This window comes from Moschus berezovskii, chromosome X, assembly GCF_049115385.1.
Source record: "Moschus berezovskii isolate FMDL1 chromosome X, NW_MosBer_1.0, whole genome shotgun sequence".
In the NCBI taxonomy this organism is placed as follows: Eukaryota; Metazoa; Chordata; class Mammalia; order Artiodactyla; family Moschidae; genus Moschus; species Moschus berezovskii.
The window spans coordinates 48,572,815-48,580,948 of NC_142488.1; positions in this window are offsets into that span (position 1 = coordinate 48,572,815).

The following is an 8,134-nucleotide window of genomic DNA, read 5'->3' on the forward strand; positions in this document are numbered from 1 at the left end:
GGTTTATAGCTTTATATCTATAGGTCTTTTGTTTCTTTAGGTAGATTTATTCCTAAGTATTTTATTCTTTTTGTTGCAATGGTGAATGGAATTGTTTCCTTAATTTCTCTTTCTGTTTTCTCATTGCTAATGTATAGAAATGCAAGGGATTTCTGTGTGTTGATTTTATATCCTGAAACTTTATTATATTCATTGATTAGCTCTAGTTATTTTCTGGTGGAGTCTTTAGAGTTTTTTATGTAGAAAATCATGCAATCGGCAAACAGTGAGAGTTTTACTTCTACTTTTCCAATCTGGATTCCTTTTATTTCTTTTTCTTCTCAGATTTCTTCTCTGTGGCTAAAACGTCCAAAACTATGTTGAATAGTAGTGGTGAGAGTGGGCACCCTTGTGTTGTTCCTCACTTTAGGGGAAATGCTTTCTATTTTTCACCATTGAGGGTAATGTTTGCTGTGGGTTTGTCACATATGGCTTTTATTATTTTGAGGTATGTTACTTCTATGCCTGCTTTCTGGAGGGTTTTTTTTTTATCATAAATGGATGTTGAATTTTGTCAAAGGCTTTCTCTGCATTTATTGAGATAATCATATGGTTTTTATCTTTCAATTTGTTAATTTGGTATATCACATTGATTGATTTGTGAATATTGAAGAATCCTTGCTTTCCTGGGATAAAGCCCACTTGGTCATGATGTATTATCCTTTTAATATGTTGTTGGATTTTGTTTGATAGAGTTTTGTTAAGGATTTTTGCATCTATGTTCATCAGTAATATCCGCCTGTAGTTTTCCTTTTTTGTGGTCTTTGTCTGGTTTTGGTATTAAGGTGATGGTGGCCTCATAGAATGAGTTTGGAAGTTTATCTTCTGAAATTTTCTGGAAGAGTTTGAATAGGATAGGTGTTAGCTCTTCTCTAAATTTTTGGTAGAATTCAGCTGTGAAGCTGTCTGGTTCTGGGCTTTTGTTTGCTGGAAGATTTCTGATTACAGTTTCAATTTCCGTGCTATTGATGGGTCTGTTAATATTTTCTATTTCTTCTTGGTTCAGTTTTGGAAAGTTGTACTTTTCTAAGAATTTGTCCATTTTATTGGCATATAGTTGCTGATAGTGGTCTCTTATGATCCTTTGTATTTCTGTGTTGTCTGCTGTAAACTCTCCATTTTCATTTCTAATTTTGTTGATTTGATTCTTCTCCCTTTGTTTCTTGATGAGTCTGGCTAATGGTTTGTCAATTTTATTTATATTCTCCAAGAACCAGCTTTTAACTTTGTTGATTTTGGCTATGGTCTCCTTTGTTTCTTTTGCATTTATTTCTGCCTCAATTTTTGTGATTTCTTTCCTTCTACTTATGCTGGGGTGCTTTATTTCTTCTTTTTTTGTTGCTTTAAGTGTAGAATTAGGCTATTTATTTCTTTCCTCTTTCTTGAGGTAGACTTGTAGTGCTATGAACCTTCCCCTTAGCACTGCTTTTACTGAATCCCATTGGTTTTGGGTGGTTGTGTTTTCATTTTCATTCTTTTCTATGCATATTTTTATTTCTCTTTTGATTTCTTCTGTAATTTATTGGTTATTCAGCAGTGTGTTGTTTAGCCTCCATATGTTTGTATTTTTAATAGTTTTTTCTCCCCCTGTAGTTGACATCTAATTTTACTGCACTGTGATCAGAAAAGATGCTTGAAATGATTTCAATCTTTTTGAATTTACCAAGGCTAGATTATGGCCCTGGATGTGATCTATCCTGGAGAAGGTTCCATGTGCACTTGAGAAGATGAAATTCATTGTTTGGGGGTGAAATGTCCTATAGATATCAATTAGGTCTAACTGGACCATTGTATCACATAAAATTTGTGTTTCCTTGTTCATTTTCTGTTTAGTTGATCTATCCATAGGTGTGAGTGGGGAATTAAAGTCTCCCACTATTATTGTGTTACCATTAATTTCCCCTTTCATACTTCTTAGCATTTGCCTTACATATTGCAGTGCTCCTATGTTGGATGCATATATATTTTTAATTGTTATATCTTCTTCTTGGATTGAACCTTTGATCATTATGTAGTGTCCTTCTTTGTCTCTTTTCATGGTCTTTATTTCAAAGTCTATTTTGTCTGATATGAGTATTGCTACAGCTACTTTCTTTTGGTCTCCATTTTCATGGAATATCTTTTTCCAGCTCTTCACTTTCATTCTGTATTTGTCCCTAGGTTTGAGGTGGGTCTCTTGTAGACAGGATATATAGGGGTCTTGTTTTTGTATCCATTCAGCCAGTCTTTGGGTTGGGGCATTCAACCCATTTACATTTAAGTAATTATTGATAAGTATGATACCATTGCCATTTACTTTGTTGTTTTGGGTTCTAGTTTATAAAATTTTTCTGGGTTTCCCGTCTAGAGAAGATACATTTTTTTTTTTTTAACTTGGAGGCTAATTACTTCACAATATTGTGGTGGTTTTGCCATACATTCACATGAATCAGCCATGGGTATACATGTATTCCCCATCCTGACCGTCCCTCCCATCTCTCTCCCCATCAGAACTGGTTTTGTGGTGCTGAATTCTCTCAGCTTTTGCTTGTCTGTAAAGCTTTTGGTTTCTCCTTCATAATTGAATGAGATCCTTGCTGGGTATAGTAATCTGGGTTGTTGGTTTTTCTCTTTCGTCACTTTAAGTGTGTCCTGCCATTCCCTTCTGGCTTGAAGAGTTTCTGTTGAAAGATCAGCTGTTATCCTTAGGGATCCACTTGTGAGTTATTTTTTGTTTTTTCCTTGCTGCTTTTAATATTTATTATTTGTGTTTGATCTTCATTAATTTGATTAATATGAGTCTTAGGGTGTTTTGCCTTGGGTTTAGCCTGTTTGGGACTCTCTGGGTTGCTTGGAATTAGGTGGTTATTTCCTTCCACATTTTAGGAAAGTTTTCAACTATTATCTCCTCAGGTATTTTCTCATGGTCTTTCTTTTTGTCTTCTTCTTCTGGGACTTCTATGATTGGAATATTGGGGAGTTTCACATAGTCCCAGAGGTCTCTGAGGTTGTCCTCATTTCTTTTAATTCTTTTTTCTTTTTTCCTTTCTGCTTCATTTATTTCCACCATTCTATCTTCCACCTCACTTATCCTATTTTCTGCCTCAGTTATTCTACTGTTAGTTCTCTTCAGAGTACTTTTGATCTCAGTTATTGCATTATTCATTATTGATTGATTCTTTTTTATTTCTTCTAGGTCCTTGTTAAACTTTTTTTGCATCTTTTCAATCCTTGTCTCTAGTCTATTTATCTGTAACTCCATTTTGTTTTCAAGATTTTTTGGATCACTTTTACTATCATTATGAATTATTTTTCAGGTACACTCCCTATCTCTTCCTCTTTTGTTTGGTTTGGTGGGTTTTTATATGTTCCTTTATCTGCTGAATATTTCTCGGCCTTTTAATATTGTTTAGGTCTCTGTGTTTGGGGTGGCCTTTTTGTGTGCTGGAAGTTTGTGGTTCCTCTTTATTGTGGAAGGTCCTCCCTGTTGGTATGGTTGAACGAGTGGCTTGTCATGGTTTCCTAGTTAGGGAAGCTTGAGTAGGTGTTCTTGTGGGTGAAACTGGGTCTTTTCTCTCTGGAGTGCAATGAAGTGTCCAGTAGTGAGTTTTGAGGAGTCTATAGGTTTGATGTGACTTTTGGCCACCTGTATTTTTGTGCTCAGGGGTATGTTCCTACTTTGTTGGAGAATTAGCTTGATATGTCTTGCTCTGAAACTTGTTGTCTCTTGGGTGGAGCTTGGTTTCAGTGTAGATACGGAAGCTCTTGGATGAGCTCTTGTCAATTAATATTCCCTGAAGTCAGAAGTTTTCTGGTGTTCTCAAGTTTTGGATTTAAGTCTCCTGCCTCTGGCTTTCATTCTTATTCTTACCTTGCAAAAAAGAAGCCTCAAGACTTCACCATCCATACAGCACTGATGATAAAACTTCTTGGTTAATGGTGAAAAGATTCTCCACAGTGAGGGACACCCAGAGAGGTTCACAGAGTTACATGGAGTAGAAAAGGTGGGGGGGTGGGGATAGAGGTGACCAGAAAGAGAGGAGGAGGAGTCAAAAAGAGAGAGACCAATCTAGCCTGTGATCAGCTCCTTAAGTGTTCTCAACAGCCTGGAACAACCAAAGAGATTCACAGAGTTAAGTAGAGAAGAGAAGGGGGAGGGAGGAGATAGAGGTTACCTGGGGAGAGAAAGGAGATTCAAAAGGGGGGAGAGCAATCAAGCCAGTAATCACACTCCTAAGTAAAAATGGGAACTGAAGATTGGATTCTTTAAGGTACAAAATTAATAACAAATACCAAAAAGCAAAGGTTAAAAATCTATAATAGAGGTTAGACTTTAAAAATACAATATTAAAAAAATAAAACAAAATCACAAAAGTTATAAAAAATATAAGAAATTTGCTTTAAAAATAGGTTCTTTTTTGCAAGGTAATAATAGGTTTTAAAAATGAAAATTAAAGGAGTAATAAAGAACTTAAAAATTAAAAAAACATTAAAAAATAATAGTAAAATATATATGGGAATTTCTCTGGAGCATTTAAGGGCAGTGTGAGGTCAGTTTAGCTTCAGATAGTTCCTTGTTCCAGCTTATACTTCTTCTCAAGGCCTATGGGTCCCATCCACTGTGAAGTGAAGTGAAGTCACTTAGTCGTGTCCAACTCTTTGCGACCCCATGGACTGTAGTGTACCAGGCTCCTCCCTCCATGGGATTCTCCAGGCAAGAGTACTGGAGTGGGTTGCCACACTGTAGCCAATTTTAACTACAGGGTTTTAATCTGTTGCACCTCTCACTTCCAAAGCAGTTCCCTCTTCTTTGTTTATTTTGGCTTCCTCTGTTTGCAAGTCACTTCAGTATCCAACTTCTGCCCTGACACAAGGGGGCAAATGTGGTCATTTATTTAGGCTCACTTGTTCAGTTGTGCTGTGGGGTGGAAGAAACACTGCACACAAGTATCACTGGTGTGTGTGGGGAATGCTCGCAGTGTCTGGGCCACATTGTGTTTGCCCCCACTCACAGCGTGTGTGCTTTCCCGGTCTACGCTGCTCAGGTTCCAGGTTGCTCTGCAGAGGAACTCTCTAAGGTGGGCCCTGGGTTGCATGCACTTCCCAGGTCTAGGCCACTCAGATTCAGGTTCTCAAGTACTCCACAAAGGCACAGACTCGTTTGGGCCTGCGTTTTGCGCCTTTCCCAGGTCCGAGCAGCACAGGAGACCAGGTGTTTGGTGAGCACACACTCCCAGTTTGGCGGTGCATCTTATCACCTCCCCTGTCCCACTTGCTCAGTTTCCTGGGTGCACAGCGGGAATACCATCTCAGGTGTGCCGTGTGTCTCCTCTGGGGAGCTGATCTCTGGCTGCGACACTCCTGGCAGATGTCAACTGTCCAGTATCCCAGGAAGACTTGGTTAGCAACAGGGAGCATGCTCACAGTTTGGTACAGGATGCCGTTTTTAGGGCAGAGTTTACCCCTTGCCTTCTGGCTCTGGCTATCACCCGCCTGCCTCCCTGCCTCCAGCGGGGGATGGGCCAGTCTGCTGCTGGCTAGCTCTCCTCTGGTATTCACTCAGTCCTTTGTTCTGTGAGCGGGCCCAGTGGTGCCTTAGGTTAGAACTTTTCGTGGCAAAGTTCTCTCTCTCTCTCCCTTTCCTCTTTTTTTTTTTTTTTCTCTCTAGCTATCCCACAGTTTGGGTTTCTATCTCATGTTAGCTCCCTCAGATTGCCCTCAGGGCATTCAGGCCTGGTCCTTACCCTAAGCAATGCAGCCCATGCCTCCCTGTTCAGCCCCCGCTTGCTGGTGGCAGATGCGAGTGTCTGGGCTACTTCTCCACTGGGAGTTGTGGTTAGGCACGTAATCTGTGGATTTTATTTATTTATTTTTTCCTCCTGGTTATGTTGCCCTCTGAGATTCCAAAACTCCCCACAGACCCGCTCATGAGAGGGTTTCCTGGTGTTTGGAAACTTCTCCTCTTTCACGACTCCCTTCCTGGGACAGATCTCTGTCCCAGCTTTCTTTTGTCTCTCTTTTTATCTTTTATATTTTGTCCTACCAAATGGGCTGCCTTTTTGGATGTCTGGTGTCCTCCACCAGCATTCAGAAGTTGTTTTGTGGTATTTTCTCAGCTTTCAAATGATCTTTCAATGAATTTGTGGGGAGAAAGTGGTCTTCCCCATGCTATTCCTCCACCAAGATGTGCAACTATGCCAGTTGAGTCTTAATGATGCTATTACTGCATTCAGTTAAACCAGTAGACTGAGAATAGTAAGCGCAGCAAAAGTGTTGTAAATAGTGGCCAAATGGCACAGATTTGTCAAAGTACCTGACGAGTAAGACAGGTTTCTCAATCATTACGAAGTTATAGAGGAGTTTCCCAGGTAGGGATTATCTTTTCCAAAAGGAATTTAACCTCAGAAGAGGCAGTAGCCTACCTGTAAGGAAGGTTTAAGTCCAGACTGAAAATATATAGATCATGACCAAAACATATTTATATCTATTATATAGAGGAAGTTGTATGAAATTCGCTTGCCTGACCTCAAGTGGACCATTAAGTGGCTTAAAATTTCCAGGAGTATTACAAACAGGGTGCCTTGGGTTATACTTCAAACAGGTAGAACAAGTGAGGTAGGCACATTTTGTGGACTTGTTAATATTAATATTCCCCACCAATACTGATTCATGAATGTTATCATTTTGTCAATAGACCAATGGCTTAATGCATGTATAGTGGTGAGTAGGGGAAATTTTAGAGACCTGGTAGGACGGGATTATTATTTTGTCCAAACCAGAGACTTTCTCTTTCTGTCCAGGCAAAAATTATTGAACTTTCAATCTTGTTTCTCCATTTCTCAGGTCAATTGTTGAGCTTCTCTAGCCAGTATTTTGAAGTTATGATTTGGGAAAATATCACTTTGGACCATGACAGAGGTTTGGCTGCAGTTGGTTCCTTTAAGGGCAGCATTTATTGTAGAAATATCAGCAAGGTGATTTCCTTTAGCTTCCAGGCAGTCAAGTTTAGAATGCACCCAAATCTAAATAACCATGAAGATAGCAGGTAAAAGTATTGCATCAAATACTTCCTGAGTGGAGGGGCCATTTTTAATTGTGATTTCACTGTAAGTAAGGAAGCCATGTTGCTTCTATACGACTCCAAAATAGTAAATTACTCCAAAAGAATATCCATTAGAATAAATATTGAGTTTTTCCTTTAAAGTACAAGCCCGTGTACAAGTGTATAATTCAGGCTGTTGGGCCAAAGTAGCCATAAGTAAAGGTGCCGCCTCAACAATATCAAAAGAAGTTGAAAATAGAATACCCAGCACAGTATTTGTCATTGCCACCTTTTAAAGAACTATCAGTGAATCATGAGAAGTCGGAATTACTCAAAGAAGTTTCCCGCAGATTATCACCAGGAGTTTGGAGGTGATGTGTCAGCATTAAGCAACTGTGACTTTGTTGGTGATGGAGGGGGGGAAGAATAGCAGGGTTAGGGTTATTACAACATGAGAAGAGTTATGTGAGAGCAACAGGTTCAGTTCAGTACAGTCGTTCAGTCGTGTCTGACTCTTTGCGACCCCATGAACAGCAGCACACCAGGCCTCCCTGTCCAACAAAAAATCCTAGAGTCCACAAAAACCCATGTCCATTGAATCGGTGATGCCATCCAACCATTTCATCCTCTGTCATCCCCTTCTCCTCCTGCCCTCAATCTTTCCCAGCATCAGGGTCTTTTCAAATTGGTCAGCTCTTTGCATCAGGTGGCCAAAGTATTGCAGCATCTGCTTCAACATCAGTCCTTCCAATGAACACCCAGGACTGATCTCCTTTAGGATGGACTGGTTGGAACTCCTTGCAGTACAAGGGACTCTCAGGAGTCTTCTCCAACACCACAGTTCAAAAGCATCAATTCCTTGGCACTCAGCTTTCTTTATAGTCCAACTCTCACATCCATACATGACCACTGGAAAAAACACAGCCTTGACTAGACGGACCTTTGTTGATAAAGTAATGTCTCTGCTTTTTAATATGCTTTCTAGGTTGATCATTACTTTCCTTCTAAGGAGTAAGCGTCTTTTAATTTCATGGGTGCAATCACCACCTGCAGTGATTTTAGAGCCCAGAAAAA